Source organism: Protopterus annectens, chromosome 8.part0 (genome assembly GCF_019279795.1).
Source record: "Protopterus annectens isolate FY-2018-M chromosome 8.part0, PAN1.0, whole genome shotgun sequence".
In the NCBI taxonomy this organism is placed as follows: domain Eukaryota; kingdom Metazoa; phylum Chordata; order Ceratodontiformes; family Protopteridae; genus Protopterus; species Protopterus annectens.
In genome coordinates, this window is record NC_056741.1 from 1,456,224,271 (window position 1) to 1,456,240,790 (window position 16,520).

The window sequence follows — 16,520 nt, forward strand, 5'->3', positions numbered from 1 at the left end:
CGATCATTGTTTCTTCCTAATAATGATCAGTGATGCCTTTCCTTTTGTGAAGTTTGCTCTAACATGTGTTCGTTTCCTCCTGCTGTTGTCTAGCTTATTTAGGGGTGACGACCACCAGATTGGTTTCTTATTTTTGGAAGAGTGCATCTTGGTTTTATTTGGGATGTCTCGATCTATGCATCCCTGTAGATGCTCATAGGATGCACTTGTAAATTATTTGGCGGATTGTATGGCATTATCCTATAGCAAGGGGGCTTTGGAACTTTCCACTTTGGTCTTGAGAAGTGTTCAGTTTGCTTTTGAAAATGTCTTCACAGTGGTTTCATTGACGGGGGGGGGGGGATGTGGATGTCCAGTGTGATTACTTTATGATCTGATATTACCAGCGAGGGGTTTATCTCTGTTGTGGTACACTGGTACCCCATGTTGGTGATGATCAGGTCCAGTATGTTGTCACCTCTAGTGGGCATGGTGACCAGCTGTTCCAGGGTGTTAGAGTTTTTAAACTCTAGGAAACATTGGGCAAAGGATGTTGTTCATGAGTAATTCTCCCACTCAATGTTTAGGTAGTTGTAGTCTCCTCATATAATGGTGTTTGATAGGACCTTTGTATTTTCCACTGTTTTCAGGACTACTGAGTGAGGTTCCTGAGACAGGGTAGGTGATCTGTAGCAGCCAATTTTAGTTGCACTTGCATGGTCTACAAGGCCTCATGCTGTGCCACTAACCTGTAGGTGTGGGTATCCATAAGGTAAATGGATACACCCCTTCCTTTGGTATTTCACTCGTGGTTTTGGGTCCGAAAATCAGAGGGAATGTGAGTGTTTTACATAGAGCATGTCCAACAGCTCTGTGTTTGACATAGCTTTGTACGTTAGGCAGAGAACACCTCTGAGTAGGCGATATGGAAGGGAGTACGGCTGGAGCATTTTGAGATGGTCTGTATATGGCATGTATTTCAAGCTGCTATTGCTCTTTGTGAGGTATTGCTGCAAGCTTTCCAGTTGTAGTAGTTGTCTTGTGAGGTACATAGAAAAGGGGCGTTGTACTCTATTATGGTTCTAGTGAGTGATGAGTAGAGGGGAACAATGTCCTCTTCTATTCTGCATGAGACACCTTTTGTGATGAGGTGTGCCACATAGGAGGATTTCCTGACTCCTGTGGGGATGTGATTATCACAGTTGTGTCCACTGTCCACCTGTGACCCAAGGTCTCTTGTCACACTTTCAGTGTTAAGTGTACTACCACCTATGTTGTAGTTCATGGCTACAGAGTTTTTAACAAAGGGGATGACAATGCACATTTTGGCATTGAGCTTGAGTCCATAGCTTTGACAACAGCCATCTGTCTCAGTGAGGCCCTTTTGTGGGATGTCCACATCTTTAGTGTTTACAATTATGGCTCCTAGTTTGCAGTCATCTGGAAACTTCAGTAGCCACAGACCTTCCATGTTAAAGTTTACTTCAGGGAAGTAGATACTACACAGGACAAGACCCAGGACTGAACCCTGTGGTACTGCACTCGTCACTGGTCCAAAGTCATACATGGAGTCTGCTACTTTCACAGTGTGTGTTCTGTCAGTAAGCCTGTTGGCAATCCATCTTGTGACATAGCAATGTATACCTCGTTTAGTGTGTTTATCTATATTTACAGGGTGTGGGGTGGTGTTGTAAGCCATGGCAGGATCTACATAGGCTGTGTGAACCACCTTACCCTTGTCTATGGTTCTGGTGACTGCTTCAATGTCATCTATCAGGTTTAGGAGACATGATCTGCATTTTACAAACCCAACATGGTTGTGGTCCAGAGTTTGAGGATTACAACTGTATTTTTTTTTTTTTCAATAATCATTTTTTATTATTTTTCACAACCATATTACAAATTCACACATTATATACACTATATACAAAATGCTTCCATTGGTTAATTTCACATATATATCAACCTCATGTATTGATCAAAGGTACAGCACTCACAATCAAAAGGAAAATAATAAAAAAAAAAAAAAAAAAATCCAACATTAACAAATCCAAGCCAACAATCTGTCTTTTCTGTACATTTTCTATCTAATCTAAGGTTGATTTAGACTATATTCTAGTTCCCGAGAAAAAGTGGATAGTAACCTCTTAAGCCAAAATAATATTAAAAATTTGCTCCCAGATTTTTATGTTGTTGATATTTTTTTTGTGATCACTAATTAACAGTTTATGCGCTAAGATGTGTTTTATTGCCAACAATCTGAAATTTTACAATGATGTCTGGGCTGGGTTCAACCAGTTTGTGGCTATATATAATTTCATTAATAGGCAAATATTCATAATTACAATCGTTTTTGATTTATTTAGATTCTCCAGGGGAATATGAAGAATCATAAACTCCCAAGAGAGTGTTGAATTTTGGTAACCCATTTTTTGTAACTGCAATTTTAATGAATTCCACAATTTATAAATGCACTTACAACTCCAGAACATGTGAAGCAAATCTGCTGTCTGATCAAAGCAATGTGGGCATATGGGTGAATTCTTCACATCAAATTTGTGCAAAGTGAGACGAATATAGTATGCATTGTTAAATATCATCAGCTGCGTAAATACCAATTTCTGAAGGGATACGGACTTTAATGTTAATTTAAATGCCTCCAATATCTTATTGTCGTCTGGGAATATCAATTTCTCTCTCCAGTAACTCGATAAAAGAATATAATTATTATACTTCCTCTCTTTTATCAATTTATATGCTGCGGTTATATATTTTCTATCCTGCAACAGCGCTTCCCATAGATTACGAGAAGTTATTAAATCTTCCCCTTTCATTTCAAAGTTGTTAAAATAGTTTATAACCAAGTCTTTTAGCTGTCTTACTATAATTAAATAGGAAATAGGGAGTTCTATTTCTTTTAAAATATCCTGTACTGGTACTCCTAGAAAAGGATATAAATCGAGTACAGTTAACTCCATGATTAAAGGGAATTTCTTTAGATCAATCAATTGACCACCAATTGTTAAATTTGGGTTCCTATGAAACGGTTGGAAAACCATCATATATTTTAGTAAATTTAAGGAAGCGAAAAGAGTTTGAATTACCGTTACATAGCTTTTGATGTGCTCCATTAGCTTATATTTACTCATTATCCAATTATTTAAAAAGGGTAATGCTTTAGCGTTGACTCCCACTTCATTTATATGCTTGTACGTTAAGAGCACCCATTTGGGTGTCCATTTTCTATTATCACTATCGAAGTAAGACGTCTTTAAAATCCTATTGGCCTGAATCACTAAATAGTACATTTCGAAATCCGGTAATTCCAGCCCCCCCTTATTTTTTGGAGCCATCAATTTTTCATATGAAATTCTCATCTTCCTAGGTTCCCAAAGAAATCTTCCCAATCTTATATGAAGCTGTTTGAAGAATGTTTTGGTAATTCTGAGTTGTGCAGCTCTAAAATATATAACATTCTAGGAAGAACATTCATTCTTATGATAGCTGCTCTTGCCATCATCGGTAACTTCAATCTACTCCATCTTTCAAGATCCAATGTTATTTGATCTGTAGTTGACTTTACATTGTTAATAAAAAAATCTCTATTTTCAGTTGAGAAGACATTTCCCAGATATTTTATCTTTTCTTCCGTCAATACTTGTCCTATTAATGGTAGCATTGAAAAAGGTGTGGGTGTCTTTAATGGGAATATTTTAGATTTTTTAAAATTTAGCTTGTAATTGGAAATTCTCTCAAAGATTTCTATTGCAGCTAATATTTTTCAGTATCGGAAACAGGTGTGGTACAATATATGTTTAAATCATCTGCATAGGCAGCCATCCTAACCTTTATTCCATACAGTACAGGAGAATTATAAAAAACATTTTGCTTAAGGTGTAAAAATAAAGGCTCCAAGTAGAGATTAAATAAGATGGGAGATAATGGGCAGCCTTGTCGGGTACCATTTATGATTTTTATCCTATTCGAGCATTCGTGATTTATAAATAAATTTGTGTATGCATTTCTATATAGTATCCTTAACAGTGAGATAAACTCCTGCGGTATATTAAAATAAGGTAATGTATCAAATAAATAATCCAAATTAACCCTATCAAATGCTTTCTGAGCATCAATAATTAGGGCATACAAATTCAGGTTTTTATATTTTGCATAAGAGATTAAGGTATGGAGCGTTAAGGTATTATCCGTGGTCTGCCTCCCATCCATAAACCCCGCCTGTTCCTCTGACATTATTGGGTTTATTACCTTTTTCAGCCTACTCGCCAGAATGGATGTCATGATTTTCATGTCCATATTCAAAAGTGATATAGGCCTGTAATTATCAGGATTTTTGGAATCACCTTTCTCTTTTAATATCAGAACTGTCCTTGAGGCATTAAAATGAGGATCATTAATTCTATTTAGAGTGATATAATTAAAAGTCTGTGACAATACACTGCTCAAAATCTCACTAAAAGATTTGTAGAATTCCGAGGTCAAACCATCTGGGCCTGGGGCTTTGTGAGGCTTCAGTTTCTTGATTGTTTCGGACACCTCCTCAACTGTAATCGGTTTGATTAAATCTCTATGAAACAACTGTATTTTTTATAAGTTGTATGATGATACATTCCATGGCCTTGAAGGGCAGGCTCATCAGGCTAATGGGGCACTAGTTCCTGGGGTCCATGGTGTCTCCACCCTTGTGTAGTGGGATAACCGTCACTGTGCACCATTCACCTGGCGCAAAGCCTGAGGCATGGCTATGACTGAAAATGATACGTCGGTGTGGTGCCTGTTCATTCTGTGGTTTGTGTAGAACACAGCCTGGGAGGTTATCTGGTCCCATGGCTGCTGTGATACTGGCTTTGGAGAGTGTTTTTTACCTGTGCAGCCGCGATGACAGCAACTTTGCAGTCTTCCATTATAGTGATGTGCTCTTTCATGGGTGAGAGGGGGGTAAAGTTAACACTGGTCCTATCTGCCAGGATGTTGACAATATCAGTTGGGTCTATATATTTAGTGCCATTGAGCTGTAACTCAGAACAGATCTGAGTGTTGCCATGACATGGACCTGTCTGTTGTGCAGAGATCTTCTGAGTAGACAGTATGCAACAGAGTACAGATTGGGTTAAATTCAGTCTTGTTGCATGGGGCAACTATTTGAGGCCAGTAATCCTCTTGTTGAGGTACATCAGTGGTCTTTCCAGCTGCTGACAGTGCCTAGTCAGATTCATCGCAAGTGTGTTGTGGTACTCTCTGATGAGTCTGATGACTGATGAGTAGAGGGAACCTCCTTTGGCCTACATGCACAGACCTTGGCAGGGTGTGAGAACACATAGCATGATTTTCTGAGCACATTGTGAATGTGTTTCTAGAAGTAGAGATAACTAACCACATTTGTCCATAGATCTCTTATTATCACCTCCATATTTAGCCTAAGTGTGTGAGCATGCCCAGTATGACCTTTCAGTATGTTGTTGCCTGACATTTGCTTCATTTATTTAAGTGTGTGAGCATGCCTAGTATGACCTTTCAGTGTGATGCTGAATGAAATCCACTACATTTGTTGAAGTGTGTGAGCACGGCCGCTATAGACATTTATAATATATGTGTGTGGAAAATCAAGTTGTATTTTTACAGCAGGGCTCACCTTTGTGTCATAAATCAACAGGGATCATGCTGTGCCAGCAGGGCTTCCATGAGACACTTTGCATAGACTTATCAACATTTCTACATACAGGGGGGGCAGATATTCTTTGTAAATTTCTACCCGGGGGCACACCTGATTGTTACTGTGGGTGTACATACTATGAGGGGTTTACCTGACACTTATACACATTTGCTAGGTCTGCACTGCTATGTAAGGTACTTCATTTCAGTCTGTACTGTTGCCTATCATACTGGCTTGAGGCATACTACTGTACTACAGATCTTAAGATCTTAGCGTCCACTGTCACGTATATTAGATTACGACGTCATAGCCTACCCAACCCACATCACACTGCCTGGCCTGCTGTTCTCTGTCTGCATAGGCCTGTGGGGGAGGTTACCTATATGCCTCTTTAGGGGCATGCTACAGCATTTCTTTGTGTTTGGATTAGTGTACAATTGTCCTGCTGTGGCTGTGCCAGTGAAATGCTGTCATGGCTTAGTGGTTTAGTGCTGTCGCTATAGTGCACAGCATGCTGGGTTCGAGCCCGGTCACTGCTTTTTATTTTCATGCTGGGCAGACTAGACTGCTTAAAGAACAGTAAAGCAGATATGAGCATGTTTACCTGACTTTGCTCAACTTTGCCCGACTTTGCCCGACCTTGCCCAACATTGCTCAATGTTGTACTAGTTAGCATGGGCAATTTTGTTTACATATACTAAATAGTGGTAAAAGCTGCTTAGCACTGCTTTATATTGCTTAAAACATGGCAATCATGCCTCAGGTGGTGCTGTAGGACTGCCTATGTTGGATGCACATAGTACACTCCCTATACATGTGTGGAAACAGGTAGTGTCAAGTTAGGCATCCCTTTTATTTTATGTGCGAGTCAGAGAGAGGTATCATTTCCAGGGTTCCTACTGCACCCGTGTATGTGCTATGCATTGCCTCTTTGCCAAGGCCAAGGCATACTGGGCACGTCTCCTTCTGCCTACTGGGGTAGGCTCAGGTTGTTCCTCCTTCGAGTCACTCTGTGCCTGTGCAGGCCTTGGCAATGGTGGGGGGCTGTTTGGCCCTGCCCCATGCTGTTCCTGCTGCAGCTGTTTTCACAGCATCATATTGTGTAGCAAGGCCCATACCATGACAATTTGGGTACATGAAGTTGGTGAGTACTGCAAGGCTCCACCAGATGTGTCCAGGCACCGGAACCTTGACTTGAGCATCCCAAACACATGCTTGATTACATTTCGTGTTTGTGCGTGTGCCTCATTATGGAGTTCTTGTTCAGGTGTGTGCGCATTTCTGATGGGTGTCATCAGCCATGGCTCCAGTGCGCATCCAGCATCCCCCACTAGGTGACCGTCAGGGATGTCCCCATTGGCAAATGTCTGGTACAGCTGTGTCAGATGCCAGATATGGGAATAGTGGTAGCTTCCAGGGCAGCCAGCACACACATTCAGTATTATGCCCTGGGCATCGCACACAACCTGGCAGGTGATGGAGTTGAAGCTCTTGCGGTTGATTTAGGCCCTACCCTGCTCACCAGCTGGTGCTTTGATGTGTATGTGCATGCAGTCAATTACATCAACTACCTCATGGTATTCCGCTATTTGCTGGAAGAGATGCATATTGCTGGCCAATACCTCACGGGAATTGGGGAAATATACATGATCACCGACATGTGCTGACATGGCATTCAGGAACTGGTGCAGTACCCTGGATGCTGATGCCTGTGAAATCCCCATCATATCACCAGTTGGTCTCTGGAAGGTACCTGTTGCTAGTATTCTTAGGCCAACACATACCTTGGTTTCCACTGGGATGGGTTCCCCTCTGTTGGTTCTGTGTGTGAGGCGTGGCCTGCACAGCTCAACAATTTGCTGCAGGAGGTCTCTGTCCACTCTATAGCGCTCCACTATCTCCAGCTCATGTAGCCCCTGGAAGGTTACCCTGGGTCTGTACACTCTTCTCTGTCTCCTCACTGTGGGTTGCTCAGCAGCATTCGCAATGGCACCACCCTCAGCATATTGCACATGTTGCCTTATAATAGCAATGGCAGCCCCTGACATTTTCTGGTCTCAGTTAAGCTTTTTAAGATTTCACTACACTTTGTAGACTGCAGTGTTGCAGTGTTTCTGAGAAAAACATGGGTGAGTGTTGTTTGCAGAGTTTTATGTTCTGGGCTGGGCTGGGCTAGTGTACTGCCTATGTAATTGGCTGATTCTGATTGATGTCACCTGGCAGCCCTGCTAGTTCTCCTTGGTTAACTTCCTACTACTTCTTCTCCTTCCTTTTCCCTTTCTGTTTCCACAGAGGGCAGTGCCGCGCAAACAAGCGCAAACACGCACATGCGAGTGCAGACGTGCGCACACAGGTTTACACAGGCTTATGTGGGTGCACATGCGCACAAACAGGCTTAGACATCCTTACACAGGCTTACATGGGTGCACACACAGGCTTAGACAGGTTTACAGGTGCGCACATAGTGTAAGCATCTTTGCAAGAAACTTTGGTGATATCCACGGCGTACACCTTCGGTTTCTGGGTTTCAGTTAAGACAACTGTAGACATGCCATTTCCAGTCCTGAGTAACTCACAGCAAGCACATGCCACTCTGCTCCAATTAGCTTACAGTCTTTGGTACATACCCCCTCATGATGTCACCTATCTTTTACTCTACTTCTCCCCTAATCCTACACTTACACTCTTGGGAAATGGTTCACATGGCATGGAAAATTGGGATTCACTATCCTTATCCTCATTTGCATAGGATTGCCTACTGATTCTTGGTTACATCTCTCAAACTGAGCTTCCCCACTTAGCAACCACTACTCAGTAGTCATGTTGTCTTCAGCCTGCCATTCACCTGCATGGCAGAGGAATATTTTTAATAAAATGCCTATTTTTGGCTTTTTTGTTTTTATTTTCTGGTTTTTATAATGCAGCACGTTTGCGTGGCACTGCACTATGCTTAAACATCAGAGATCAGGGGAAAAAATTATTTTTAATATTTTGCAACAGATTAAAATGCCAATGGCCTTATATTTGGCTATTGGCATGCTTTCTCAACTGGATGCATCCTTTATTTGGAGCTGTCATAGCGCCGCTTTGCTATTTGCAGAATGGTACTCCGTTACCAACGGAGTACATTTCTGCAAATAACTCTACTCTTACTCAGACAGGTTAGTGTTTCCTGGATCGCAAATTTACCTCATTTGCATAGCTTTCAGCAGCAAATGAGGTAATTTGCATAACATAACACTGTCCGTGCAAGAGTAGTTTTAGGAGCTCTCATGCAAGTCCCTGTCGGCTGTTGCTGGATCGCTCGGCAGACATACTGGATGTCTGGAGTCTTACTCTACTCTTAAACTTCGTGCAAGCCTTTGTGAATCTGGCCGATAAGGTTTCTGAATATTTTTCATTTGTTACTTGTCTCTAGGGCAGGGCTGGATTCAGCACTAGACAACTTTGGCTGCTGTGCCTGCTTGGGGGGGGGGGGGGGTGCAACAACATTTAATTTTTAATTAAACAATTAAAGAAATTGTTGTTCACCCGGTCAGGATGTAATTGATGCACATTCATGGGTTCTGTTCTTCTTTTTCCAGTTAGGGGTTGCCACAGAGGATCACCTGTCTGCTCATGATTGGCAGCAGAATTTTATGGTGTAGAGTTGCCAGCCCTGTACCCAACCTTCCACAGAAGGCACACACTCACACCTAGGGCCAATTTAGAGTGTCCAATCCACCTACAGCATGTCTTTGGGAGGAAACTGGAGCACCTGGAGGAAACTCACGTGACCACAAGGAGGACATGAAGACTCCACACAGAAGACACCCCAGCCGAGGATTAAACTGGAAAACCTCTTGCTGTGAGGTGGCAATGCTAACCGCTTCACCACCATGGCAGCTTTATTATGCACAAGCACATCAGGAATGAGGCAATACCTTTAACTTAGATAAACTTATAAACAAACTGATTCGCTCTTTCATACATGCTCATTCTCTAGCTGTACTCTCAAAATGGCACTGAAACTAGCATGTGCTTTCTATTTATATGCACATGCTGTCCTTGGAAACCCTTCTTAAAGGTACAACACACATACATATTCTATATGCTCCCTCTTTGAGAAATGAATCAAACTTCATTGACAACATTGATTGACATGCAATAAATACTAGATAGTTCTTAGACATGCAATTATACAGAGCTAGATACATATAGACAATTATGTTCAGGTTGCTGTGTATTTCACACTATGTCTGGAGATGAGACCAAATCATGTGACATAGAATTTAGAGTTAGGTCTAGCAACTGGGACTGTCTCTGCTGAATGTTCAACCTTGGGGGCATCATGACCATCATCAGAAGTAGTAAAGGAAGTTAAAACACGTTCTGGAACAGGAACATCATCTGTATTGCTCTGAGATATAGAGTCTGTATCACAGGAACAATGCTGTGATATCAGTTCTGATACAAGAAGAAGATGTCTGTGATTTCTCCTGTAGTCCACACCCTCAAATTCCACAAAATAAGATCTTGGCTCGTGCATCAACCTGTTACTTGACCAATCGGGTCGACACCTTTCACCGTTTGTATCCTCAATGTCTCTCCTTTTTACAATGGATGAAGAAATCTGCTCATTTTATCATAAATGGACTTCTGAAAAGAATGTTTTCTGAGTAGTTGGGCTTTGATTGCTCTGTTGTTTTTAGCTTTAGGCCTCAACAAACTGGAATTGACAGGCAAGGTTTTTCTGGTTTGCCTCAATAAAAGTCTTTGAGCAGGTGAGTCAAGTATATCGTCACAGGGTATGTTTCTGAGACTGAGTAAATTCAAAAAGACACCAGTATTGTTACACTTTGACTTCTCTAATAATTGCTTTGCATGTTCAGCTAGTCAATTTGTCTGTGGGTATTCAGGACTAGTAGTAACATGTATAAAGTCCCATTCTGTTGCAAAATTCTAAAACAATTGACTGGTAAATTGCGTACCATTGTCAGAGATAAAATTATGTGGACTAGCGTAGACTGAGAAATGACATTTCAGCTTGGTAATAACAGTAGTGGACGTTAGGTTAGACAACAAATTGATCTTGAACCAGTTTGAATAAGAGTCAGCCAACACTAAGTAATGCTGATTGTTCCACTTGAATATATCAGTTTCTACTGTTAACCAAGGTAGTTTAGGAACTTGACTTATCTGAAGTGGCTCTTTTTGAAGATGTGGTTTAGTACTATTGCATACTGAACAAGATGAAAGTACTCTATCAATATCTTTAACTAGAGAAAGCCAAAATGCTATTCCTCTTGCCCTTCTTTTGGCAGATTCGGAACCTGGGGGCCACGATGCAAAATCTGAATATATTAACGTTGTATGGAAGCAGGAACAACAACTTTAGGACCTTTGAAAATGATATCATCTTCCATCAACATCTCATTTCTGTAAGGAAAATATGGTTGTACTTCAGGTGGTACACTGGATTGCTTTGACTACCTGGATGTAATGGTTGCGCTTTTGCAAAACAGGATCAGTCCTTGTATGATCTCTCAGTTCATCAAGTCTCGTGGTCAAAAAATTATGCACTTCCATGACATCAAAGTGAAAATTTTCTGCATCAAACTGTTCTGTTGTATTTCTGGCCAATCTGGGTAAGGTATCACCCAGCTAGAGAAGTTTGCCTTTCATATAGACCATTTTGAAGTTATAACTTTGTAATTTGAACATCATTCTTTGCAATATTGCTAGAGCAGAATGCATAGGCTTCTTTAAGATAGTAACTAGAGGTTGATGATCAGTTTCACTCTGGATAGCTCAACCATAAATATAATCATGAAACTTTGAACATGCAAACACAATTGCCAAAAGTTCTTTCTCAATCAGAACATATTGCATTTCAGTTTGGGGGCATCATGACCATCATCAGAAGTAGTAAAAGAAGTTAAGACATGTTCTGGAACAGGAACATCATCTGTATTTCAGTTTGGGTAAGAGTTTAGATGCATAGGCTACTGGTCTACACTCTTGAAGAAAAACTGTGCCAAGACCAAACTCTGAAGTGTCACAAGAAAGAGTAACTGGTCTATTGACATCATAGTATCTTAGTGCAGGTGGAGTAGCAATTGTCTGGTTAACATCATGAAAAGCTCTCTGGTGCTGTTCTAGCCAAGACCATACAACATTTTTGCATGTTAGCTGTCATCTGTATCTTCCAAATGGAGTACTGAAAGTAGTCAGTAATGAAGATTCACGATCAAGCATTACTTACCAAATGGACTCTTTGCATCCAAGACAGAAAATACAGTGGCATTCAGTAGCAGGACTGTAACTTCTTTGACTGTTACCATAGGATGATAAGGTCTTTTTAATGCCTTATTCAAGTCTCTTGGGTCGATGCATACACAACACCAATTCAGTTGGTTCTGTCACTGGACAAATTACACCTTGTTGCACCATTTTATCTAACTGAGCTTTAACTCTGCTCTGCATGGCTATTGGAATTTTTCTTGCCAGCCTGACCACTGGACTGACCTCTGGGTCTAACTTCATAGAATACACAACTGGAAGCTTGGCTAGCTTGTCATCGAAAACATCAGCATATTCTGAGAAAATAGCATCAGTGAAACTGGAACTGGGACATGTGCTTATATGATGGACTTCTTTAGTAAAATGAAAGCAAATTAATTCTCAAACTATCTCTGAGACCCAATAATGACTGTACAGGTCTTCGAACTATGTAAAATAAAAACTTGTCACTGTTCCCAGCCAGATAACATGAAAGCACTACTGAGCTTTTGGCTTGAATTTCTTCACCTCCATAGGCAACATGTTTTGCACAACTAGCCACATTAAGTTGTTCACCACCCCTTACTTTGGCAAATGCTTCTGCTGACATAACATCATACTTTGAACCAGTATCTACCGTGAGCTTGATTGGTTTACCATGGATCAGGACAGTACAAAAAACTTTCCCTTTGCTAATAAATCTATTGCATTAATCTTTTCACCAATTACTGATACACCATCTATGTAGAAAGTAGGCTTGCAGCTCTCTATATGATCAACTTGCTTTTTTAAGTGACTTTTCCTTGCAACTGAATGAGGTTTACTTGACATGCAAAACGTTTGAAAATGATTCGATTTTTTACACTTGTGACATTACTGACCCAAATGCTTAACACAGTTCTATTTTGTAGTCATGGTTGGCACCACAATTACGACAGTTAACAACAAAGCTTGATTTGGGTTTTGCTGATTCACCCTTATGCTGTACTGAACATGCTCTTTTAACTGAACTAGTCTTAGAACTTGCTGGAAAACTATGGCTCCTTCCAGGAAACCCCTTAGGAATGGCAGCTGCCGTGTGGTTAGGCCTGTTTCTGCTTGCCACATGTTGCATGCTGTCTACATTTGCTCTGGAGCCTGCTGAAACCATGCTCTTATCACATGCAAGCATACTTGTGTGCCTTTCTGTAACCTCTAGGGTTGTAACCTCATGGATTTGACTAATCTCAATGGCTGTGCTCAACATTAAATCTCTGTCATGAAGCAAAATCTTTCTCACAACAGCACTATTAATATCACACACAAGACTTTAATTTATTAACTCATCTTTTAAATCACCAAACATGAAAGTTTTAGCTTTGTTTCTCAAGTCAGTAATGTAAGCTGCAAGTGTATCTCCTGGCCTTTTGTCTCTTGTGTAAAACAAATGCCTCTCTAATGTATCATCGGTCTGGGGGTTGCACATTTCTCTGAATTTATGCTTCAAACACTTGGGGTCTTTCCTTGATTCAGCCTGAACAACAATCTGACAGTTTTCTTCTCCTTCTTACACTGCTGGTGCATATACAAATGAACGCTCTGTATCAATGGCCTCTGACTCAGCTAGGTTTAGCAAAATGAATGCCCTGGTGCATGCATCTTTATCTGAGTAAGCTGCTTGTATGAAACTATTGTACTCTTGCTCAAATATTCTCCAATTCTCTGCAATATTCATCAAATTCAAGTTGACCTGGTCTGCAAAATGCCTTTGCTATATTAACACATTAGTGAAGGCTTTTACAAGTATGCACAAACACACACACACACACACACACACACACACACACACACACACACACACACACACACACACACACGCCAGAAATTTATACCAATACTTGTAACTATGCCCAATAGCACAATAAGCCCCTGAGTAATGGAACTCTGTGAAATGCTTTGTGAAATAAGTCTCCGCAGCACAACAACACTCTTAAAATTATCGTACTTCTAGAAATCACCTGTTATCTGTGTGAGAAACATTTCAAATAACTACACTGTGGGGGTAAACTGGGCAGTGGAAGTAGCTCAGAGTAAGAAACATTTTGAAGTAACTGCACATTGCAACACTTCCAAAATGGCTGTACTTTGCTAAATAACTCTACAGTGCAAGAAACATGCTGTAATGGCAGCCCTTCACGAGTGGACACACCAAGTACAAGAAACTTTTTGAAATGGCTGTTTTGACTGCACTTCACAAAATAGTTGCACTATGTACACAATAAAGTCTATGGAATAATTGCACAGCAATAAACACACACTCTGTGATGCTTCAAATAACTCTAGTTATGCTACTCAGAGTTTTAGTTAATGCAAAATAGTGGTTTATGTCAAAACACTCATTTGCCAAAAACATGCAGTCGCTCTTCTTTATTTATGCTTAATGTGCCCTTTCTGCCCTTTTATTATATTTGTTTTTCCCATTTAATTTCTTTTCTTGTCCTCATTTTAATCTAAACATGCTTGTTTTGCAATTCTGAGGTGACTTTGAACCTCCTATACACTTTTTTGATAATCATTCTATCAGATATCTTAATTTTGAACATTTTGTTTAAATAATAAACTTTTTATGCTTTTCATTTGCTTAATAAATATTCTGTGCTATTCATTTGCTTATTAATGTGTTTTGGGCCCTTATAATGCTCCATTTTATCTCTTTAACAAAATAATTGTTTGTGCTAGTTTTCATTACCTTTAGCTTGTTTCTGCCCCTTTTTTGCTCTCTTTTCTCTTATTTTACCTTCACTGTTAATTCTGCACCTCATATCTCTGAAAAGCAGTCTCTGGCATCCTGGTTCTGGCACCATCTCATTTGCCTGGTCAGGATGTAACAGACAAGTATTTGTGGGTTCTGTTCAAGCAACTTTATTATGTACAAACACATCAGCAATGAGGCAATAATTTTAACTCAAACTTATAAACAAACTGACTCTCTCATACATGCTCAATCTCTGGCTGCAGTCTCAAAATGGCACTGAAGCTAGCACGTGCTTGCTATTTATATGCACGTGCTGTTCTCGGAAATGCTTCTTAAAAGTACAACACACATACTATACATATTCGACAGAAATTATGAAACAATTAAAACAATTAAAAAAATTACATCCTCAGTACAATGCACTCACAGCAACATGTAGAATTTTCCTTTAGGGCTATATAGCATTGTACAGGATTTATCATCGGAACTTCTTTTTTCACATACGTGTTGGAACGTTTTGCTACTTCATGAACATTGGAACTTCACTTCTCAACTTTCATGGACTACACACAGAGTGCTGCCATAAACTGGGAAATGAAGAAAGTGTGTGTGTGTGTGTGTGTGTGTGTGTGTGTGTGTGTGTGTGTGTGTGTGTGTGTGTGTGTGTGTGTGTGTGCATGTGCGGTGTGTGTGTGTATGTGTAATGCCCTAGTTAGGGATGACAGGTTAGTTAATTAACTTGCTCAAGCTCATATTCTCTATGCTGACTACGGGAGATAAGAGCCTTAATCCTCTACATCAACTACCAGGCTGCACACTTAGTCATTAGAGTTGATTGAATGTGCTGAAATAGGTCATTTTGTCTTTTATTGGTCCATACTATTTGTTCATAGGACCATACGATCATAGGAGGTAACTAGGCTGATGGTCACAGAGCCCTTACGAGCCTAGCCAAGTTCAACCTGTGTTCCCAAGGGTGCCTGGTTCAATCAGACACTAAAATCAGCACCTAATTGCCCCTGTCCAAGTTGGACACAGGTGGAACCCCCAGGGTGAATTTCTGGTTACCCATCCAATTGTCCAAATTACACTTAAATAGTGCCAACAAGAGGCTTTGTTTAACATGAATAGGAAGCTTGATCCAAAAGTGAGGCAACCTCTTTGAAACAAATTGACTTGAGAATGTGCAGCATTTCTATTAAAGCTGGGTCAGATATTGCTCTATATGAAAGCACAGGTCGCCTCTGAGCAGTCTGTACAACATAGAGTAAAGTGACAATGATTTCAGTCTGTCTGCAAAAGACAGATCTTGAAGACCCTGAATTATCTTTGTAAGGAACTTCCAATTGATGCAGGTGCTTGGAAAGGAACATAAGAAAGGGCGCATTGTACTCTATTATTGGCCTGATGAGGGAAGAGTACAAGGGGGTTATAATGTTTGCTTTTTCTAGAGGCAATGCCCTTGCTCATGAGATAAGCAATATAAAATGCCCTTCTTTCCACTGTGGAGACATGGTGATCGAAGTTAAGATTTCTGTCGACGTGTGTGCCCAGATCACTAACCATTTACCATGTTCTTAGGGTATTGCCATTGATGTGGCAGTTTGCAGGAACATCATCCTGACAAAAGGGGATGATAATGCATTTTTTTGCATTATGTTTAAGACCATGACTTTGGCAGTAGTCATTAGTCTGCATAAGACTTTCATGAAGGATGTTGACATTGCTAGGGGTTTTAGTGATCACTCCCAGTTTGCAGTCATCATCAAACTTTGTCAGCCAAAGTCCTTCAGTTTTAGCCTGCACTTCAGAGAAGTAGGTTCTGAACAATAGGGGTCCCAGAAGCAATTCCTGTGTAACAGTTACGGGTCTGCT